Below are 25,899 nucleotides of genomic sequence, written 5' to 3' on the forward strand. Positions count from 1 at the left end.
GCGAGAATTCAAATTTCAAAATTTAAATTTTTGTTCATGTCATCACATGGATCCATCTTCTGCTTGGCCTAGTCAAAATGGTGGAGATATCAAAAAATAGTTGCTAAAATTTTAAAAGTTTCATTGCATTAATGATGATTCCCCACACTCCGGTACATCTTATCTGCGTCCCTCATCCGGATGCCATAGCATGGTTATGTATAGTGAAAGGGCCACCATAGGGGCATTTAATGCCCAATGGCAGGCTGATTATGTCTTGCCCTTAGATACAACCACATATACATACACGTACACGTACAGTGTCTATAGATTCAAACTAATAAATATATTTGATAGTTCTTTCCATAACGGAGACTCAAACGTAAATGGGTCGACAACTCTTTGCATGAGTGAGAGACTGGAAGATTGTACAGGTTGATGCATGTAAGAAACGCCTTGTCAACAGAATGTAATTCCCTCCACCTACTCGCTAGAGAGCTCTTATCCCGAAGGAAACAATCTTTACAGTCTAGAGATTTAGGCTTAATTAAATTTGAATTTTTATATTTTTTAATTTTACCAAATTTCAAATCTCAGTATTGAAGTTAAACTAGTATAGATCTATTTTCATCACAGACTTAACAAGTAATGAGAGTGGTTAAATAAAAACTTCAAGTTAAACCAGTGTAGATCCATTTTCATCAGATATATCACAAATTTAGCAAGCACTAAGAGGGATCAAATCTCTTGAGGTGAAAACTTTTTTTAAAATGTAAAATTTGACACTAAGAGTGAGATTATTGTTGTTTTATTATACTTTTAATTAAACAAACCAAACACCTATATTCGTTTTTGTTTTGTAATTATATCACATGTGAAATATTTTATTTATGGTTGAGATTAAGTGAAATATTTTAACTATTTTTCTTTAGTAAAGACACTTAAAGTGAAATTATTGATATTTTATAATGATTTTAATTAAACAAACCAAACACAATTTTAAGATATTGAAGAAATTAGTTGAACATAACTTGTTTGACATCACACTCTTCAATTTCAAGTTAGGTTTATAGGTTTCAAACATAACAATTTTTTTTTTTTTTTATTTGTATTAGTTGTGGGAAGGGAAGGGAACTTCATCCACAATTTTGTTGAAATGAAAGTAAAATCTTGGAATTCCATTGGGATGGTAGACATAACTCCATAGAAAGCAACGCCACTCAATACCTTCACCAAATGCCCACTCTTTATTGCCTAATACATGCATTCATCCACATTGCCTCGTAATTAAGCTGATAGGCGTCCCCCTTATCGGAATTGTCTACTTTAATGATTTTGCTATTAAAAAAATTGATCGGATGGTACTAATTTAAAAATGCCAGTATATTCTCGTCGTCGCCACTATATCAATGGATAGAATTCACACCACTAACTTCCTTGCATGTCTAAACCATATGTTTAAACCATAATTAATTTTTTTACAAAACTTTATTAAAATTTTACTGTACAAATAGTTTATCACCACTTATGAAGGTTAGAAAAAATGAAAATGAAAATAAAAATTATAAAGCCAATTTGAAACCTGACTACATTCATTATGAAAAGTGTGCATTGGATTATAGAATATGTGTATGTTAACCTATCTGTTACATTAAATTCTCAATGTGTGCATTGGGCGTTTCAAAAATTCTAATCGTTAGAATATCCATTAACGTGTGCATTGCATTTCTGTGCGTTTCAAAATTTCTAATCACCCAACTATCCACTAATGTGTGCATTGGATATCAAAACACTTTTCAAAATTTCTAATCGCCCAAATATCCACTAACGTGTGCATTGCATATCAAAACATGTTCGTTTGAATTCAAGCGTTTAGTGCCATATAAATGTGGTGGGCATGTGTCATGAACACTGTGATTTATGGAAGAGCGGTTCCTATTTTGTCTATTCAACTCTCTAATGGTTTTGTTTGCCCATTCAATTCCACAATGGTGCATTTACGCTTGGTTGATGAGTTCTTTCATCCATGTTCGCGCACATAAATCTTCAAGATGTGCCATCAACAAAAACCATTCGCCAGTTAAGTTTAGTTTTATTGTGCATAACAAGGTTCAATTTTTTTATGTTGATGTTGTATTTTGATGTGCAGACCCACATTCAGGTTCAATTTCATTGTGTCAATTGAGGTTAAGGTTGACGTTTAGTTTTGTAATAATTGTTTTTAGGGTTCATATTAATGGGGAAAGGGAAAAACATTCGCCATTTAAGTTCAGTTTTATTGTGGATAACCAGGTTCAATTTTTTTTATGTTGATGCTCTATTTCGATGTGCAAACCCATATTCAGGTTCAATTTAATTGTGTCGATTGAGGTTGAATTTTGTAATAATTATTTTTAGGGTTCATATTAATGGGGATCTTATAGTGTTCACCTATATTATCATCAGGAATTTAGTCATTGTGTATGTAGTATGAGAAACATTAAGCGGAAAAGGATCTAGATTACATGCAAAAGCACGAGGTTGAGGAGGACATTATGGAAATAGCTATAGTATGAGCAAGAGGGTTGTGCCTTCCATGAGCATGAAAAAAGAATGCGGAAAGGAAGTGAATGATCACTGCGTTGACGCATTTTAAATAAAATATGTTCCTTCACTCAAAGTCATTTACCGTGTTGGGACTGATTTCAACTTTAGACATCTTCAGAAATAAATGTTCTTTTCTCATGATATCCAAAAATTTCCTCACATGCTTGAAATGCTCTTCTCGTGATTTGATGAATATCAAAATATCATCTAAATAGACAATTACAAACTCATCAAGAAATGATCTTAAAACATCATTCATAACTCTCATGAATGTAGTTGGAGCATTGCAAAGACGAAAGGCATCACCAACCACTCAAACAACCCTTGTTTGGTTTTAAAAGCAGTATTCCAAATATCCTCCTTAGCTATTCTTACTTGATGATATCCACTTCTCAAGTCTAATTTACTGAAACATTTTGCATTTTTCAACTGATCTAGCAAATCATCTATTCTGGGCAATGGGTATTGATTCTTTATTACAATCTTATTCAAAGCTTGATAATCTACACACATGCGCCAGGTTCCATCTTTCTTGGGTACCAATACAATTGGTGAACCACATGGTGAAGTCGAGGGACGAATTACACCTTTATCTAACAATTCCTGGACTTGTTTCTTAATTTCTAAACTTTCTAGAATTGACATTCGATACACACCGATGTTTGGGAGTGGACAGTTTTGCTATCGCTGAATTTTGTGATGCATTTCCCTTTTTGGTGGCAATCCTTTTGGTTCTTGAAACATGTCTCCATATTTATTGACCACATCAACCAATTCAGCTTTCAGCTTCATGTCACAGCTTGCAAAGGATTCCTGCTTCGTGTCATTCTTTTGCTTGATCATAAGGAGCACGAGACTCTTGCTGGAATTGACCAGACACTGCATTTCCCCTGCGCTTGCCAAAGACAGATTAAGCTTTCTGCGATGGGATCTCACAATATAATCCACTATGTCTTTGAACAAATGATATTTGTTCTCAAATCAGTGGAAAACGACTTTCTTGTCATACAGATACGAGCTTCCCAACACAATCCAAGAATTATCCAATGGCATAACATCTAATTCCACTTCATCAATGAAATTGGTAGTGATTACAAACCTGAAAATGCATTTTTGTGTGACCTGCAAATTGGCATCCTTGGTTATCCAACCCAATGGATATGGTTTATGATGAGGCACGGTTTCCAGATTCAACTTCTTGACCAAGTCTGTAGAAATTAAATTTGTCTGGGATCCACTGTCAAACAACGTATCAATTTTGGTGTGTTTGGAAATAACTCGGATATGGAACAACTCTATTTTGTTTTCCTCATTTGAAACGTTATTGGAGTTATTTTCTGCGCTGGTTCTTGCCACGACTTCCTTTTTGCTTGTATTTGCCACGACTTTCACTTTAGTGACTGTGGTTGTAATCTTCATTTGATCACCTAAGTTAGAACCCAAGTCTTGTTGTGCAATAGTGTTTGTCCTCTGTTTCCCTTTATAGTTAGATTTCTTCGGTCTTAATTCAAGATGAAGCTTCCAACAATGTGATTCATCATGACCCTCTTTGGAACAATTCTTGCACACGGGTTTCTCCCCTTATTTCTTAACAAAAGCATTTTTCTCTGCTTTCCTTTTAATTTCTTCCATTTTTCACCACTCTGGAATGGCTTCTTCTTACCTTCTTCTTGTACATTTTTCCCTCTTACTTCGAGGTGTATAGCTTGAACACAGACCTCATCAAGATTCGTGCGACTAAACATAAGAATGGTATGTCGAAGATAGCTATGCAACCCTCCTATATATTTCGGCGAAGTATCTTGTGACTGTAAGTCTACTCCTAGCATAAGACCTCTTTTCCTAAACTCTTGAGTATACTCTTACACATTTTGACCTTTTAACTGTATGAAAAATTTCCAATTCATGATAGCTTTTTTCATATGAGCTAAAGGGTAGAACTGTCTTTTTATAGCAACAATGAAATCAGACCAAGTAATAGAGATCTTACCATGTTTTTTGATCTTGTCTTGAGTCCTTGATTCTCACCATACAAGTGTTGCACCCTCCATTGTCAATGAAGCCAACTAACTTTTGATATCATCCTCTTGAAGGTTCTAAATTCTACAATACACCTCCAACTGAAGAATCCAGTTATCCAACTTCTTTGAATTAACTTCACCATTGTAAATAGGCAACTCAAATTTAACATCAAGCTTTAAAAAACATGATTTACCGATCCCTTTTGAAGAATGATGATGAGTATGAGTAATGGTGGTATTAGTGGAAGAGGGTGAAGATGCTTTCGAAGAAGAAGATGGTGGAGATGATGGAGGTTTACCTCCATTCCTATTACCTCCTTCTGAAGATCCTTCTCCATTGGGAGGCTTGGAACTTTCTCCTTGCACCCTTCTATTCCTCTCTTCATAGAGGACCTTAACCATCTCTGTAATATCAAAGAAAATAATTTTGAAGGTCTTCTCATCTTTTTTCATGATAGGTTCTCCTTCATGAGACATGATCTCTGGAGATTCAACTACAACTTCTGCAACTTGAGGATGTACTGGTGTAGAAGACTTTGACAACCTTTCTCTTCTTCCACTTGAGCCAACTATAGGGCTTTCAACCAACTTCCCTTCTCCTCTTTTGAGTTTTAACCTTGTAAGCATGACATAAACTTGCAAACAATTAAATCCTTTTTTCACAAAGCAAATCTAGTAAGCAAAAACTAGTTCTCCAATACCAACTTGCTCTGAAATGACGCAGATTAGTAATGTTGTGCTAATTCCCCATTCAGAATCAAACCCAAGATACTTATCATTTTCTTATCAAGTGCTTAAGGATTCAATATTTTTCCTTAATTAATTGATTGCTATGAGAGTTTCTTATGTAAATGTTATAAAAAAAAATTAACATAAAAATATATGTTGAACAATAGAAAAATAACAGAAAAGAACATCGCAATATAACGCACAACAAGCACATGATAAACGAGTTCACCCCTCCTGGGCTACGTCTCGTTGATCTGGCTTCCAATGGCTTGGGCCTCTCTATTATTCTCAAATTACAACAAAAGTGTGTTTACAATGCTCAAATGCCTCTAAAACATGTTTCAATGAGTTCAGAATACTAAAAAATGGCTATCTAGCCTCTTTTTGCATCCAATTTGGATAAGAACTGAAGAAGTTATGACTTCTCCTAGTGCTTCCACTATTTGTTCAACAAATTGCTCCAAAATCGACCAAAAACCCCATTTCCGCTCCAAAATCCGCTAATGGAGTGAGAAATTCGTCATTCGGCGGGCTATATCCTATTTGATGTATCCAAATCGCAATTGGCAAGTTTTGTGGGCTCCCAACACAGTAAAATGTTGTGATTGCACTATTGCCGACCCGTCGGGGATAATTAACTGCAACATATATAATCCCACCTCTGGAACCTTCCGCTCATCGCAATCAGCGAAGTTCAACGACTGAAGGTCTTGTTAACATGGGAACACTGCGATTGCGATATTGCGAACCTGTCGAGGTATTACATTGTGATATATAAAATACCTGCGTCCGGGTCTTATCGAATTGGCAATCGATTGCGGGTACATAACCAATGCGATATGACGGACCCACCGGGATGTTAAACTATAACACATAAAAGTATCATGTCTGACCGTCTTATCACAATCAGAACTTTACCGATGGTAACAACATAACAACAGGGTGTTTGGTGCGATTTGCAGGGGCCGATTCTTAACCTGCACCTCTTTTTTTTTCCCGATATGTGATATGTGGGACCTAGTGGCAACCTTCCACTTGGAACTTCTCCATTTCTTGGGACCCTTGCCATGTCATCCAATCATACCACACAGACAAGTCAAACTTGAACTTTGACTTACTCTATCTTTTGCATACGAACTCGGATTTAAGTGTCGTTTGCACCATTGGATTCAGAATGACAAGCCCTTCAATTTGAAGTTGAATTTGACAAGATTCTAGCACTTTGATTTTTGAGCATAATTCTGAGAACCTACTAAAAAACATGTTTTAAGATTTTAAAAAGCCTATTTTCCTATATGACAAGTTTTTCCATCCTTTTTAAGTATCATGATTTAGTCTCAATATATTAAGAGAAGTCATACAATAATATCTTAAAATATTTTTTACCTTTTAAATGTCATTATTTGGTCTCAATGTATTAAGACAAGTCATACAATAATATTTGAATAGATCCTCATAAGGACCTCTGTGTATAGGGAAATCTGATTATTACAAATTTTATAAAATCGTGAACATTAAATTTAACAAATTTACGTTACTTCATGATAATGCGGGTTATATATGGATATGGTCGCCATGGGTGAGTGTGGAATTTGACGTTTGTTAGTCATAGTTCATTTTGAACATATTTTGCGTTTAAAATTTTTAATTAATCTTCTTATGTGATGGGTTTTGAGAGGTATAGAACTTATATGTGATGTTTTATTTTTTTTGTAATGTTATTACTACCTATTTTAAACAACTGACACCTATATAGCTGAGTGGTGGGGCGGCGGCAAGCCGACCGTCCAACCACTCGGGCTGCACGACCGCGTGCAACACCTATCATATCGCTGACTCACAATTTTTCGCAAAAGGGCCTCCCACAGTTTTCTATTTTATTTATTTTAATACATTAAATTTCAAAGGGAGCATTGAGTGCAGCCAATGGAGCATGGTAAAGAGCGTAATAGATGTCGCTGGGTGGCATTGTTTTTCTACTACTCGGTGGCTTGTCTTCTTGTTAACGTATCTGTGCTTATGTTTTTTTATCTTTTGAACTTAACTACAAATTTCATAGTTTATTAATATATATTTTTATGTTGGGTTGTTTTGTTTTGTTTATTTGAGATGTTAGTGAGATTTTTATGTAAGTTTAAATAGGTTTGGGAAGAAGCAATCTACAAAACTTCTTCGAGGGCCACTTGTGGCACCACCTGGAGTATGATTAAGAATAATGTCGATGACAATATGTTGGCACTAGATTACGCTTATGGCTTTGGAGGCACATATTGCACCTATGTTTGATATTTACTATTAGTAATTTAGTATTGCAAGGATCTTTCTTTAAGTTAATAGCCCATTTCCCTCTTTTCTTTTCTTTTTTTAAGCTGTGGTTCACGATCACTGAGTGGTCACTACATCCACGGGAAATATCGGGGCAGATCCACCCGAAGGGATCTACCTGTCGGCCAATCTTAACAGGCCTAACCCCGAGGGCGTTGAGGAGATTTGACCCCGTGACCTCCCAACTGGGAAAGTACTTAGCAACGGGAACTCGACCAATTGAGCTATCCCTTGGGGCTAGCCCATTTCCCTCTTACCCAAATCACTGCAACTTATTTTTATACTTTTTTTTTTTCTGAAAAAGCCTTTGTTACAAATTTCTCATCCCTATTAATCAACTTAACTTGCTTCCGTCTCAACCAAGGACACATTTTTTAATTAACATTTATAATAAATTATAATTTGAGAAGTAGTACAGGAACAATCATCTAATTAAAATTCAACCAATGACAACTTTTTTAATTAACACTTGTAATAATTTATAATTTGATAAGTAGAAGGAACAATCATCTAGTTAAAATTCACTCAATCTCACTACTAATATGTGAAGTTTAGAGAGTTATTAAGCATCAATTTAGAGGGTTATTGAGCATGAAGTTTTGTGAGGCAGTTCTAAAATTAGTGCAAAGGAAATAGAGAGCTACCATTAGCTTAACATTTTAAATGAGAGTAAGATATTATCAATTGTCAAATTTTCATTTATTTTTTCAATTCTATAAATTCAATGCTATATTTATATTTTTCATAGAATATGGACTAGTACATGTGTCTTTTTGCAGTTTTGACTTCCCCGTGGAACCTTTATTCTCGTATCTTAATGCACAAATTCACAAGTACACCTTCATAATGGTTCACTTGGAAACAAAGCCAAAATTCCTTCAATTGAAAATGCCTCCAAAATTCTTCTGAACTTACCACCATCATTGAAGCAAACAAACAAGCTTAAAAATGGTCTTTGATTATTTGTGACTGACCACTTCCAACTGCCCTAGAAATTAAAAATTGCCATGTGAAAGATGTACATAAAAATTGCCATGTGAAAGATGTACATTAGCCATAGCCATATACTGTCTTATTGTTTCTAACTAATGAGAAGGAAAATAAATAGGGTGGATTATAGCTTAGCTGGTTATGCAAGTTAGATGTAGTAATTGTTTTAACATCATTGATTCTTTGTTGACTAATGAGAAGAAAAATAAATAAAATGGACTATAGCTTAGCAAGTTATGAATCTTCGATGTGGTAATTGTTTTTACATCATTGATTCTTTGTCTGACTTAAAGATTTTGTCTGTTGAGGATAGGTTATAGGCCAACACTCACTTATGAAAACTTTATGAAATATTAAAACACTTTTAATATATTGTGTTGGTTTAACTACAAACCAAGACCCTACATCCATTTCATGTGATTATGATGGTGAAGAGGATAGGGGACCTTGAGGATGGCCTCTAGTCAACTCTAGAGTCATTGATACAGAAATTTATTGTTGTTTGTGTTCATATTGGTGGAAAAATTTTATTTGATTTCATTGAAATTACAACATTTAAATGGTCTAATAAAAACCAAAATTGCTCATATTGAAATAGGAACAGATTGTCACAAGTTGGATGTGACTAAAATATATTTTTAGATTTGCCCATAATTTTTTACATTTTATATTTTAGAAAAAAAATGATAAATAAAATATTGAAAAAAAATAACATAACTATATGATTGAAAAATAATTTTTTAATCAAAATTTTATTGGTGAGAAATTAATTTATTATTAAAACATCGCAGTGAATTTCTGAATAAAAAACTAAAACGTGAAAAAAAAATTGCTTTTAAAAAAATCCAAATTCCAGGCGTCGTAGTGATCACAACCTTAATCAATCAATCCATCCATCAATGGCAGTATACACACATGCAGGAGCAGCAATGGTGTAGGGAAATACTAGAGGGTAACTAATTATATTCACAAAATAGTCGTGGAAGTGTAGGGAAAAGAGAGGTGCAGAAATTTGAGCTTCTTTCTTCATTGTTATAGTAGGTTTCCCTAAAAGAGATTAAATTAAAAAAACAAAATTGAGATTAGTTTATATCTTAATTTTAAATACAAAAATACAAAATTAGATGTTGAAATATGTAGTCGACATTTTACACGCGAGTGTATGTTGGAATGCTCGGGGCGGTCAGTTTTCACGTCCCCAACCGGTATCGAGCCTGCGGAGGCTGCGCCAGCAGCATATTTGGGCCACGGCCATATGTACTATATACAGTTTTATTATGACATATACTTTTCAGAGAAATTATGTACTATGTACGGTTGTATTATGACATATATATCTTCTTCAATGAGACCCCGCCCCCAAAAAAACATAAACTGAGAACAATTAGTTAGGGTGATTGTAAATTTCGTACATTCCATAAACAAACTTGCAATCAACATAAACTATGAGCTCATGACAATCAGTTAGCCGTGCAGAGTAACCGTGATCAATATTAGTAGAAGATCTTAATCACTCCAATGAACGCCATACATAAATAAGTTTTGTTCAAATATCTAATTTGATTAAGGAAAGGATGGAAGCGAATTGGCCCACGAAATGGCCCATTGAATCCGATGCTATCCGTCACATACTTTACAAGCCGCGGATTTTAGCGAATTTTATTTGCTAGCAGTTAAACTTTGAACGTTGATAGAATTAATTTTGTATTTTGGGCGGCACCTTAAGTTAAGTTATAGATCAGAGGATCACAGACAACGCAAAAAATATAAAAAAACTTACAAAGAAAAAACAGAAATAATATAATATTAAATCTCTTTAGACAATAGTGTAAAAGTCTTAACTTACAGCCCAAAGATCATCAATACCGAATATTTCACAAACAGAACTTTATATGAGATGACATACCTTGATCAACAGCGGAAGATGTAATGGCTGTCATCTACTTTGATCTGACTCCTGACTGTTCCTCTTCTTCAGAATTCGGTTTCTCTCCTCTTGCCCTCACTTTCTTTATGTGCTTCTTGATGGAGAAGAATGCAACTCTTGTGTGTGGGAGAGAGAGGACCCAATCCTTTATATATTATTTAACTCTAATCTGGTACGTCCATCATATACCAATTCAATGCTTAAGATCTAATGCTTTAGATTAGAAACTGCTTTAGGATAAAATCTAAATGCTTTAAGATTAGATCGGGTCACATTAAGATTAGAAACTGCTTTAATGTTAAAAAGCAATGAGCCTTTTGCTGTTTCTAATAGCAGTTTCTAACATTCTCCCACTTGACCCGACTATTCATAATATTAAGTGTTGAACATCATACTATGATAAATTGCTGAGAGTTATGGCGGTTGTGCACTATTAATTCAATGCATTCCCTTCCATATACTACAATACCAGCAATCCATCAATTCATACTCATAATTTATATAAAACAGCATAATGGTCCACATAATGTCTTATATCATAATGATTAAACATAATATCTTTATAAGACTCTTTCTTGTTTAAAATTACATAAAATACGTATTACTACATTAAAACAAGAAACACATGATTGTATATCAGAAACACATAAAAGAGCTCAGAATGTCACACATCAATTATCATTAATACAACCAAGACCCATTCTTTGAACATGTTCCTTAAATTGTCTTGGTTGTAACCCTTTCGTCAAAGGCTCTGTAATCATAAGTTCTGTCCTGATGTGCATGATTGACATTCTTTGTTTCTGAACCTCATCTTTCACAACAAGATACTTCAGTTCCATATGTTTGGCACCTTTAGAGTACTTGTCGTTCTTTGAGAAAAATACTGTTGCAGAGTTATCACAATAAATTTTCAGCGGCTTGCTAATGGTGTCGACAACCGCAAGTCCTGAAATAAAGTTCCGCAACCATAATGCATGAATTGTGGCTTCAAAATATGCCACAAATTCTGCCTCCATAGTGGATGAAGCAACGATAGTCTGTTTCGCACTTTTCCATGATATGGCACCTTGAGCAAACATAAACAGGTAACCAAAAGTCGATTTTCTAGTATCGATGCATCCAGCAAAATCTAAATCGCTATATCCAATCACTTCCGATTCATTGGATGAGCATGTAATCTTTCGTTGAGAGAAATTCCTTAGTCTCATGCAATATACTTAAATTATTTGCAGCAAGCAAGACGTCATCAACATAAAGGACCAGATAAATAAACTTGCTCCCACTGATCTTTCGGTATATACAGTGATCAACCGTATTTTCCTTAAAACCAAAAGATGTAATAATGGTATTGAACTTTATATACCACTGTCGGGATGCTTGTTTAAGCCCATATATTGACTTCTTAAGTTTACACACCAATTGTTCTTTACTTTCTACAGAAAAACCCTCAGGTTGATCCATATAAACATCCTCATCAAGATCTCCATTCAGAAAAGCTGTTTTCACATCCATTTGATGCAACTCCAAATCATAATGAGCTACTAATGTCATTATTATTCTTAGTGAGTCCTTTTCCGAAACAGGAGAAAATGTCTCCTTGTAATCAACACCATCTTTCTGAGTGTAACCCTTAGCAACAAGTCTAGCTTTATACCGTTTGATATTACCACTAGAGTCGTGTTTGGTTTTAAAAACCCATTTGCATCCGACTCTTTTACAGCTATGTGGTAACTCAACGAGATCCCAAACTTCATTCTGTTGCATGGATTTCAGTTCTTCTTTCATGGCATTAATCCATTCCTTTGACTCTTTACTTTCTACAGCATGTGAAAACGAAACTGGATCCTTATTGATTCCAATATCATAATCTGATTCTTGCATATAAACCACATAATCATTAGAAATAGCTGACCTACGATTTCTTTGAGGTCTTCTTAATGCTACTTGTTGTGGTTCATGCATATCAGCATTATGTAAGTTATTTCCTTCAGGAAGTACTTCTTCATTTATATGTTGTTCTTTATCATCATGCTGTTATACAACAGCTGGAACAACATTTGGAGTAATAGTAGATGGAGGAACTATTCTAGGTAATGTAACATTTACCTTTGTTTCCTTTATTTCTACTATTTCTCTTCTAGTACTCCCACTGACTTCACCATTCTCAATGAATCTTGCATTACCAGTTTCTAATTGCCTCTCAACTTCATTTACAAACGTCTCAAGGACATTCACAAATATCAGTGTGTATTAGTTCAAGAAGCTGGCTGCTTCTAGTGGCTCCTTTCTTATTATGTTATTATGTTTGGTTTGTTTACCTTTAATACAATCCACACATAATTCTAGATCACTAAAGTCCAAATTTGACAAAATTTCATTACTTACTAATCTCATCATTCTTTCTTTGGATATATGACCTAGTCGTTTATGCCACAAGAAAGCAGAATTTTCATTCAACATGCTACGTTTTCATCCAACATTATTTACTACATTCAACAAGGAATTCACATAAGTGTCATTCAGTTTCAATTTATATAAACCATCAATTAGAATACCAGAACCAACATTATCAGCATTCTTATATAAATCGAAACAACCAATCCAATCATACATCTAAAACCAAAAATATCCAATTTACTTGCGGAAATAAGGTTTCTAGATAATGAAGGTACATAAAGGGTACTGTATAAGTTTAATACATATCCACTTTCTAGAATTAGATGATAAGTCTCTTTTTACAGATACGACATTGAACACTCTTTAGTTCCTTCTTTTCCTCATCCTGCCCATTCTTAGCAGGTGCCTTTTTCTTCTTGAAATGACTTGATTTTCCTTTCTTTTCTTTACCAGCTTTATTACTCACAAAACTTACTGAGTGATTCACTTGATTTTTCAAACGTCCTTCTTCCTGAACAAGACTACTGGCCAATTCATTAACATTCCACTTATCCTTTATAGTGTTATAGTTAATCTGAAAAGGTCCATATTCAGAAGGTAGCGAGTTAAGGATGAACTGGACAAGAAAAGAATCCTCTACTGTAAGTCCCAGGGAGTTTAACCTTGCTGCAATATTAGTCATCTCTATAATGTGCTCTTGCATAGTTCGCGACCCATCAAACTTCATGGTCGTGAGTTCTGCCATAAGAGTACCAGCGAGTGACTTATCAGCTGAACGAAAACGCTCTTCCACAGACTGCATATATTCCTTAGCACTTTCTGTTTGTGGAATTGTTGACTTGATGTTGTTAGCAACAGTCATCTTAATAAACATAAGGCTCAATCTGTTACTGCGTTCCCATGCTTTATGGTGTGATTTTTCTGCCTCAGTACTATCTCTTGTAAGAGCAGCAGGCTTATCCACAAGGAGTGCCAAGTCAAGATCCTGAATACCTAAATGGAAATTGACTTGTTCTTTCCATTCAGAAAAATTAACACCAGTGAACAATGTAACAAATGAAGCATGTGTATTCATGGTAACTCCTGCAAATTAAAAATGAAATCACTATAAGCTCATAACTAACGCAATTCAGATGTAGACATAATAGTATAATATAGCACTCCTTTGGGTAGATACTATCTTATACTTAACATAATTAAATACCAAAACATAAGTAGGTAATAAATATATTCAATCAAATAGAACTGACATCTTTGGATGATCAATATTTATTTAATCAAAATATCTATTAAACCTCATCATGTCAACTAGTTATAGAACAAGACTTTCCTTTGGGTAAGTTCTCAGGTTTTATCATTAGTGACGCCAGCTTTAATTGGTATTTTTATAACTGGCAATTTCTATCAATAATCGTTATGTCAATTATGCACTAAATGATTATTCTGATTTTGACCACTTTGGTGATTAACAAAATCATAAATCTCATGTGCATAAATGATTATAACACATACTTGATGCGAAACAACATTCTGATTTTGACCACTTTGGTGATCATAAATCTCATGTGCATAAATAATTTATAGCACATACCTTATGCAAAACAATCAGTCATAGAGCAATTACTTTTATGCCCAAATTTCAAATTCAATCGAAACTGTAACTTTCCTACAGGAGTTCTACTCAACTCTATACAAAAATGATTGCTTTGTTAGTCTTCTTACAGTGTACAAATTTGACTATCTACCAGGATTCAATAACTTATATTCACCGCATATTCATTCCAACATACACAGCGAACACACAATGATGCGGCAATTTTCTAGGTGACCTGGATCCATCATTATATGGCATCTCGAAAATACAAAGAGCATCGAAACCCAAGGATCACCGCGGAGCATAATTCAGAGTTCTAGTCCAAGCAAGAATTTGTGCAATGTATGGAAGCTAAAGGCTCCGACGTTATGGTTATGTGACATGCAATAGGGTTGTGACAACCGAACAATGATACAGTTCCAAGGATGAGTTTTCCTTCGAGGCGATGATTGTCGAATTAAATTGAGCGTGCTCCGGGCTATCAAACGAATTACAATGGAGAAGCTCAAGGCAATGACCACCTTAGTGACATGATAAGAGACAGTAACACACGCACTGATCTATTCAACAGAGCACAGTGTATGGCGACCTCTGTAGCGAACAAATGACTGGCGCAACGGCTGTTCTCAAGCTAATCCTTATTGAACTCGGATGGGAGCTCATAAACAAATACTGCAAGGACTATCCTCATCGAATGGTCATACACACACTCGTATGCAGAAGATAACTATAAAAATTCAAGTCATTTCCTTGATGGGTGAATGTCGAAACATACATAAGCGATACGCTGCTGTTACCAGGCAAGACTCTTTGGAATCGACTTTAGCCGTTACTATGAATGGGAGAATACCGGGTGGACACAAGAAGGCGTGAATTCTCAAAGCCATTTGGAAAACAGAAATGAGGAAGCAACCAGTTGATGAGAAATCCTTTCCTCAAACATGAAAATTCATAGTGTTAAAATCAAACGAAGGAAACCCATTGTTGGGAACAATCAAAAAGCCGTTTAGGGTTTGGCGTGCTCTGGTACATACAGAACAACATTGATACCATTCATGAAACCCCACAATTTCCCGAAGTCTCAATCACATGAGTAAAGCACAAAACAGATCAATTGCAATCATAGGAAATATTCAGTTATTGATTGGCTCTGATACCAAATGTAAAAGTCTTAACTTACAGCCCAAAGATCATCAATACCGAATATTTCACAAACAGAACTTTATATGAGATGACATACCTTGATCAACAGCGGAAGATGTAATGGCTGTCATCTACTTTGATCTGACTCCTGACTGTTCCTCTTCTTCAGAATTCGGTTTCTCTCCTCTTGCCCTCACTTTCTTTATGTGCTTCTTGATGGAGAAGAATGCAACTCTTGTGTGTGGGAGAGAGAGGACCCAATCCTTTATATATTATTTAACTCTAATCTGGTACGTCCATCATATACCAATTCAACGCTTAAGATCTAATGCTTTAGATTAGAAACTGCTTTAGGATAAAATCTAAATGCTTTAAGATTAGATCGGGTCACATTAAGATTAGAAACTGCTTTAACGTTAAAAAGCAATGAGCCTTTTGCTGTTTCTAATAGCAGTTTCTAACAAATAGTTTAAGCATTCAACTTATTTGAATATATAATATGGAGTGGTTTATTTCAATATATAATATGGAGTGGTTTAATTAGTAATATGTAATTTTTAATCATATTTTAAATAAAGATGTGTAGATAATGATAAATATAACACAATAAAATTTAAATTTTGAATATTATAATTATTTAAAAGCTATAATTTGTAAAAACAAATTCCAATAAATATTGTATTGAAAAATGTGTGCAATATTTTTAAATTGGATTAGATATTTTTTCTTTTAATAAATTTATATATCTCAAGTAGAGATGTTATCAGAGCACCTTTTAAGTTTTATATGTGATCTCTATAAAAATACCAAAAAATCTCTTTTTTTGCAGATGCAACTTTATGTACTAATCATTTTATTATTTTTATTTTTAAGAATTTGCATCTTGGAAATCCATTTTTTTAAAATAAATTGCACTTGTAGAGACTAAATGGATTACACAATTAATTAAAATTGCACTTCTTGTAGAGATCACATAGATTACACAATTAATTGTGTAAATAGTGAATAATATCCATTAATGGAGCTCAAGTATTAATGGGTCCACTAGTAATTATAGGCCTATCCTATCTCTATGGAGCGAATTATACAAATTCAACTTTATCCAACCACCTTACTCATATATAGAGCATGCTCAACTTCTATGGTCTGTATCCTCATTAATAGTGTAGGTGAATACAAAGAGTATATTTCCCACATAATGTATACAAATTATTCAATATACCAAGCTACTTTTAAGCTCAACTTCTATGGTCCATAGTCTCATTAATAGTATAGGTAAATACAAAGTGTATATTTCCCACATAATGCATACAAATTATTCAATGTGCCAAGCTACTTTCATGTTCTTGATAATCACTTATGATTTAGGATTCTCAATAGACTAATGCACTTTAAGAAAAATAATTCTAAATATTCAAGGTAAGGAACGTAAATAAGAAATAAATAAATAATTCAATATGCCAAGTTACTTTCAAGTTCTAAATATATTCTTGATATAATAAATTTAAGAAAATAATTTTAAATATTAAATGTAAATAAAAAATAAATAAAAATCAAACTAAGTAATAAATATCAAGTGCAATAACTCTGGACATTGATACACAAAAATGTTTAATATACGATCTCTGGACATTGATACGCAAAAATGTTTAATATACTATTAGTGTTTGCATACCATTTAGTGTTATTGTAAACTAAAACCTTAGATGACATATTATGGATTTTTAAATGTTTTCAAGGGTGCAAGCAATCAATTCATAAGGCAACCATTAAAACATTACTATTGAACAACATATTTGTAGCTCTCTCCTAATCCAGAGATATGCCCTTTCATGTTTAGATTAGTAGCGTTTGCTTGTGATGAATTGAAATATTAGTATTTTACAATTTAATTTATTATAATTCTAATTATTAAAATTATATATATGTATTAAAAATTTGGTGTTTATTTACTTAATAATGTATTTTTTTGTTTTTGTGAGAGAGTGGTATATTAATATGTATAATTGAATTATAAAATATTTAATTGATATTATAAATTTATATATATATATATATATATATATATATATATATAATATTAAAATTAAAAATAGTGTTCGAGAATTTTATAGGAAAATTGATTGATGACTTAATTCAAAATCTTTTTAGGTTTTGATATGAATTTATTTTTTATAATGGAGTGTGATATTGATATAGTAGAATTATATAATGTATATTGTAAATTTTGTGTTTGTCTATTCAGTAATTTATTCTTTTATGAAGAGGTATTTTATTAATATGTATAATTGAATACTTAATTGATATTAAGAATTGAAAAAATAATAACATTAAAATTAAAAGTAATATTGAGAATTTTATAAGAAAATTAATTGAAATTTAATTTAAAAATATTTTTAGGTTCTGATATATTAATTAAGTTTTTATGATGGAGCGTGATGATGATATGTATAGTTAAATTATAAAATGTTTAAGTGATGTTTTGAATTTAAATAGTAAAATGATTATTATTAAAACTATAATTAATGTTGTTTTAGGGGCACTTCATTTGGTAATACAACATATGTGAAATGGTTGAAACTAGAAAGACCCAAGTTCAAATCCCCTTGTTTGTGACTTGGTTTACTGAGAAGATGATAGATTTACTAGTAGTAAAAGTGTGGGATACTTCCACTCTTGTTGACAGATTGTTAATTTGTTTCATGATATTTAAGGAATGCTAATTCTTAATCGATGGCTCTAAGACTTAAAATAAATACCATTCTTATTTAACATATTTCTTATTAATTTTAACTTTGGATCTACCAAGTGGTGAGAGGGATCAAACCTCTTGATATGCAAACCTCTTTTAGAGTGAAAAGAGATTTGATCCCCCTTGGTTGGTAGCTCCAAAGTTAAGTGGATCTAGGTTGGTTTAGTTTCCCCCTTTAAATATGCTACATTCAACATGAATATCATGGATCAATACAATGGGCCATTTTTATTTTTATTGGGTAATTTTTATTTCATTTTTTTTGGCAAAATTAAAATGTTTACATTACATTAATATTTTTATTTAATTTTTTTCTCTTTTCTTTTATTTTTATTTTTATGTAATTTAATTTAGTCAAAATGTTAAATATTACATTACATCATTTTTACCATGCTTAAGAGCGTCTCTCAAAACAATTATTTATCTAAAAATAAATTAAAAACTTTGACATAGACATAGCAATTAAATCATATCCTAATGGTATAAAACTAAAATATTTATTTTAATATAAAATAAATAATATAATATTTATATAAAATTAAAAATAATAATAATAATAATCATTATTCACAAGTATTTATATATGTATTTTTAATATTATAGTAATTAAATCCCCTGGTTAAGGTGATCATTCAGTCATACCAAGGCAACCACTAACCACAAGTTATCTCTTTGTCAACGATTGAGTAACAAATGGAGGGTAACAAGTATAAATTGGGTTTAAACGATGTCGACTCAACTAGTCTTTTAACTCCCGACTAGTTCTCTACACTGGTCGAGTCTATAATCATATTCAATGTAGAATGATAATACACCGTCCGGCATTAAGGTGCTTCATGTACTATAGCCCTCAGCGTGCAAGTTCGTTAATGGAGCCATTAAGTCTGTACGCCCTTTGGCAAAGTATATAGTACATTTCTAGGTGGCATAAATGGTTTCAAACATTGTTGTTTCCTAATTTCGGGCTTTCGTTTTTTCTTTGTATCTTCAGTTTTTCTCTTGATTCAGGGAAGCCATACATTGTTATTCCACCTCTCCCCATATTGTTTGTCCAATTACCTTCACTATAACAATGCAATTGCCTTGTACATAGAGTTTAGAAAACTAGAGTAAAGTAGGTACAAAACATTTTTCAAAACAATGCAAGAGTGTTTTTTAGTGTTGAGATGAGGAAGAGGAACCATGTTTGATTATTTGTAGTTTGTTTTAAATAACCACTCTTTCAAAAATTTCATTTAATGCATGTTGTTTTATTTATATTTATTTATATATATATATATATATATATAAAAAGAGGATGGTATAAAAATGTAAAAAAACATTATAAATAAAAATATTTTTTTAAATAATATATCAGTTTAGAAATGATATTGATTATTGTAAGTAATTATTGTGTTATAAAGATTGTTGTATGTTTCAAACTTTTTTAGACCATCTTAAAAGTCATTAGATCAATCAAAAGGGGATTAAATAGTTATTCTTATAATTCGAATAAAATCACAAAGTATGATATTGATATCGTTTCATGCTAACATGTTTGACAACATTTTCTTCATAGTCACTTCAGGGCTCTTAAGAGGTTTGCTCCTTGTCATTTTCTATATAACATTTTTTCTTTCTAGGTTTCTTGTTTTGAATGAGAATGAAATAAGTTCTACAATTAACACCCAAAGGATTTGATAGTGACCACTTACATTGATCCTATATTAAATTGATAAATGAATAAACATCAATAAGTCTTATTTGCATCAAATTAATCTTATATTAAATCGATCACAAATCTTGTCATAAATTGACAAATGGAATAATACAACTCTATTAATAGATTATGAGACTTGGGTTGTTTAAAGATAAATAAACATAAATAGATTGGATAACTTTAATAGAATTAATATGCAACTATAAAAAATCTCATTGATGGACACACACCTTACCTACAAAAGCATTGATGGGAAGTAGTTGGTTGTAAATTTGCCTCGTCGTAATGCTTGTGCCTTTTAGGGATTATAGGGTCCCTAAGTTCAAAGAAAGATCACAGTCATGTCTAGATGGAAGCAACCTTTTAAACCAAGCACTTGCTTCAAAATATTGGTCTCATGGACAATTGCTAATGACTGGAAAATTACTAGGGTGATAGATGTCAAAATTGTGTAGAAAAAATATAAAAATGTATCAAAACTATAAGGAGAATCAATTCTTCAAGATTGTGTACAAAATGAGTCAAAATAGTTTAGCATATACTCTTTGTATCAGTATGTAACTTCTCTAGCTTACATGAGCCACTTGTTTATTCCAAAAATAGTGGGAAACTCTTAGGTAGGTCTTAGTTTACACAACAATTGGGCTAAGTTCAATTTAATTTATAAGCAGGATTTTTCCCTTGTCTCTTATTCACAAGAAAATTCTCTCATTAAAGAGAAATACTAGGCCCAAAATATAGTGTCTCTAGGTAGACTAGTAAGACCCCTTTAGCAATTGACTGTGCTTGCCTAATTTGTAATTGATGATAAGGAAGGGTTATTGTTGTCGTCACCTTTCTAAAGGCCAATATATTTTTTACAAAATCAAAGAGAAGAAGATAAATGGAAGTTATTATTGGGTGCAAATAATATTTGGAACATACTCATATGCACTAGACTATGATTGTTTTTAAATGAAAATTTTCATTGATCTCGTAACTCAATACAAAAGATGGTAAAACTAAGAAATAAATCCTACAATGCAAAAAATAGAACAACTCTCAACATCCAACTTAGGATCTTGTTCTATATTTCATGATATCAAGCACAAAAGAATGCAAAATAAGCAAAGAATTTGAAAATAACATACATACCAAATATTGATCAGGTCCTCCTCTTATGCCCTAGGAATGAACACAGAAATCAAAGAATAAAAAAGAAAACCAAAAATAGATTATAAGTTTCAAACTTCCAATACAAAATAACAAATGCATACATAGGGCACACCCCTAATCTATTTCATTGAACTACAATGATCGACAATGTTGAAAACATTTCAGGTACCAAATCTAATCCTAAAGCAATAATTTGACATTAAGAGGAGTGTATTCATCTCAGTATTTGATGCACTGCTAAATGGATTTCACAGTACTAGTGGATTATACATCTTCACTTGGTCAAGTTATTTTCGTATTTATCCTCTTCTCTTATGTTTCAATTATGATAGTGTAACAGCCCCTGGTTAAAAGTTCATGTAATAAAAGTTAATAAAGGAAAAATAAGACCACAGTTAAGGGACACTTATTCCAAGCTGAATGTTGGGAAAAGACATCCTTGTGGGCATCACTGGATGTGCTTATGGCTAAGGGAAATTGGCAAAGGCATTGGCTAAGGCATTAAAAAGGGAAAAAAGGTATTTTGGCACATGAGGAGGCAATTAAAGGAAGGTGAAAGGTCACAAGTTGTATGTGAGGAGGAAATTGGAGGAAAATAAAGAAAATAGAGGCCTCATTGATAAAAATCCTTATGAGGATTAGTTCATGGCTTTTGGTCAATTCAGTTTTGGATCTCTCTAATTATTCTCTCTCTCTCTCACTCTTGGAGACTTAGAGTTTTCTTGGAGCATTCTAGCTTTGGAGCAAGGAAGGGAAAAGAAAGAAAAGGAAGGACGGGGAAGGGAAAGGAAAGGAATGAGAAAGCAAGGAAGAGCATGATCAAGTAGCTTCAACAAGAATACTTGTAGGTAACATATTGCATGTGTGATTTCCTAGCTAGTTTTGACATGCATGACTTTGCATGTTGGTATATGGTTATCGTATTGTCAGTGGCATGGTTTTGCAGGGTTATGACAGTGGATTTCAACCTTGCCTTTCCTTTTTCCAGATAACCATGATGTGATGGGATTTTTTTCTCAATTTTGAGCTTTGGAATTGTGGGATGGTTTTGGAATCCGGGGTGAAGGTGGCCTTAGGAAAATTCCCAAAAGCCTAGGAATCCCTTGACCAGTTTTGGTGGGATATACGGTAAAGCTTCAGGGTGGTGTCTCGGTTTAGGGCCTAGTAATCCGGTGTGGATTGCAGTAAAGCCTCAGAGACCAGGAGGCAGAAAATTCCTCAAGGATAGTGATGGAGTCTAGAGGCATTCCAAGCTCGGTATGGTTTTGTGATCTCGGTGTTGATTTTGGTGAGATCACGGTTTTGTGAGGGTGGAGGTGGTTTAACCTCTAGATTCCCTTGGTTGTTTTTGGATTTGTTTATCCATGAGATCCCACATTCATGCTTGGAATATGACACAAGGGTGATTGGTTGAAAGAAATATTTGGTTCAACGATGTCTATGGTCAGGTGGTACATGGAAGTCTCGAACCTGGTTGGCTCTTGCCTATGTTTAATAAAAGTTAAGTTCTCTTGCTTTTGTACTTGTTATTATGTGGTTTTAATAGTTTTTATCTCATTATTATTTACATGGTTTACAGTTGGTTATAAGCATGTTTATATGGTTGGTTATGGTCATGGTTATTTCATGTATTCACTTGTAACTGAAAGGATAATGAATACAAGACCTAATTGATTTCAAAACAGTTAAGGGAAGAGGGTGGTGATCCTTCTTGTCAAGTCTCATATGAGTTATCATTAATTTATGCTCTATCTTGTATTCATGTCCTATAGATTGCATTGATGCCAAGTGTTTGATAGAATGTCAGCCCCTGTTGGGGATGGCCAGGCCTAGTCCTGGGGTCAATTTTTGATTTGTATGTCTTGACATTATGTAAATTATGGATTCTGAAAGCTACAAGGGTTTCTGGGTAGTGACATAGATTATGCGCTTGAAAAGTAGCACAAATCCTAGAGTCACGAGCATAGGTCTGAGGAGAAAAGTCCCCAGACGTAGGCATGCCTTGTTGTGCGAGCGTCTAGAACCTCCCAGACACATCCTTGTCGATATCAAGGGAGAGTCCAAGGGTTTAATGGTCTAAAACTCAGTGGGACCTAGGGACTGGTCAAGGGAATGACTAGGATGCATTATGGGAGCCCTATAGCAAGTGCAAAAGGTCTGGTATGGTGTGTTTCTGTCGATTCCACTTCCTTAACTATCACATAGGGAATCGAATCATATCATTGTAACTTCTCGTCACATGTTTACTTCGGTTGGTTGGTTACTTGGGTAGATGTGGGAGGAGGACATTACAGAGTGGTATCAGAGAATGATTCACCCCTCAAATTGGATGGGTTGTGTGTTGGTCATGCATTCATGTCGGTTTCATATGTGTTTCTTATGTTGTAAGACCATGTGCTTGTTGTATTTGTATGGTATGGGTTATGGTTGCAGTGAGGTCACCATGGGAAGTTGATGGTGTTGTTGTGGAGCGTGTCTTGATGAGTGTATGGTTGCTTATGCATTGTTATGCACATTAGTATTCACATGTGGTCAATGTACAGCGATGTGGTGGTTGTTGTCATGCATGAAGTCATGGTATGTGTAGTTGATATGGTCATGCATTGATGATTAGACTCTAGCTAGAATGATGGTTATAAGCTTATATGCTTATGTGTTGTATTTCTATATGCTATCATGATTATGTTATACATGTATTACATTGATTTTTTGAGCCTGCAGACAAGGTATCCTCCGTGAATTATGCTAAGGCACATTGGTTCATTGATTTTGGTTTAGTTGACATGATATACCTTGCAGGAATAATATCAAATATGACTAGAAAGATGGTAGACTACAGTTCCCAATACTCTCCCTATGGATCAGACGAGTAGCGTGGTGTTGGACACTCTTCTGGTTTGGTAGACACACTAAGAAGACTAAAGGCAGAAATAAGGATTTGTAAGGCAGATAATGACAAAATCATACAGGCACGGGAGAAATAATCAGAGGTAAATGCAATGATACTTCAGAGTTTTTCAGAATTGCAGTGACAGGGACCACTTCAGATTAGCCATAAGAAGGAGGACATAACTAATGGGGCATATGGAAGTAGGTATCATGGTGATTACAGGTCAGATAGAGAGGACATGATCAGAGATGGCAGGTTCTTGGACACTCCGAATAGGAGGGTGATAGACACAGGTACTATTCTAATTCTAGTTTGGACAGGCATTATGATCGTCAACGTTATCATCCTTACAGGAGGAGTGACAAATGATATTTTCCGAAGGAGTTTAAGAAAGTCAAGCCACTTACATTTGATGGAGAGATGAAGAAATCAAAGGATGCAGAGGCATGGTTTCTTGGTAGGAGGAAGTTCTTTAGGTTGCATGATTATTCAGAGAACATGAAAGCAAAGATAACCACTTTCAGTCTTAAAGGGAAAGGAGATATCTAGCGGGAGGATTTGAAGAATGTTAAAGGTATTCGGGAGGATGACTTGACTTGGAATGAGTTTGAGGCTCTTCAAGAAGAAGTATTTGTCATAAACGTACTATGATGACAGAGCTAAGGATTTTTATGAGTTGCAGATGTGTTCCATGACAGATGATGAGTATAAAAAATTTGTCTTCCCTAAAAATGACTAAATTTCTTCTTTATTTCTAGGAAAATTGATTACTTGAATTGTTGAAACTTTCTTAGGATCAGTTATTGATCCTTCCTTTGAAATTATGTGTCCCAACAATCTTCCTTCTCTCATTGCAAAAAGTGACTTTTTATGATTGAGAGAAATCCCAAATTTTCTGCATCTCTCAAAAAAATTCTCAAGTGTTTGATGTGCTTAGCATTAGAATTAGAAAACACTGTCAAATAATAAAGGTAAATGACCATGAATTTATTTTCCTTACCAACAAATGCCAGATCCATTTCCCTTTGAAATGTCTCCCCAACATTTATTAGACCAAATGGCATCTTGGCATACATGAAAGTACCCCACGACGTTGTGAATGTTGTCTTTTCTCTATCTTCTTAACTAACCAAAATCTGGTTGTATCTAGAAAAGCCATACAACATTGAAATCCTATCATAACTTGATACTCTTTGAAACAATTGATCCATTTTTGGTAATGAATAATTATCTTTCAGGGATAATTTGTTCAAGTTCCTGAAATTGACACACAATCTTATTTCTCCATTTTTCTTCCTAACAAGGTACCAGGTTAGCTATCCATTCAAAATATCTTAAGGGAACAATTATTTTAGCATCCAACAGTTTTCTTACTTCCTTCTCAATAATTGGTAGTAGGACTGGGTTAATTCTTCTTAATTTTTGCTGAAATGGCTTAGCTTCCAGTTTAAGAGGAATTTTGTGCTCAATAATAGTTGTGTCATAGGTTTTCAATTCTTCATATGACCATGCAAACACATCTCTGTATTGCTTAAACAAACTGACATATTTTTCTTTTATGTCCTGAGGCAAACTGGCTGATATTTTGACATTTATGATTTCTTTTGTAGTACCAATATTACAGACATGTACATATTTCTATTGTGAACTTAGCAATGAAGTTTTTGATACATCATTCTGATAAAAAAAAATCAAGGGGAACTAATCCC

The sequence above is a fragment of the Pinus tabuliformis genome, chromosome 2_1, assembly GCF_031772625.1.
Source record: "Pinus tabuliformis cultivar Carrire ecotype Pingquan chromosome 2_1, CPIR1, whole genome shotgun sequence".
NCBI classification, from domain to species: domain Eukaryota; kingdom Viridiplantae; phylum Streptophyta; class Pinopsida; order Pinales; family Pinaceae; genus Pinus; species Pinus tabuliformis.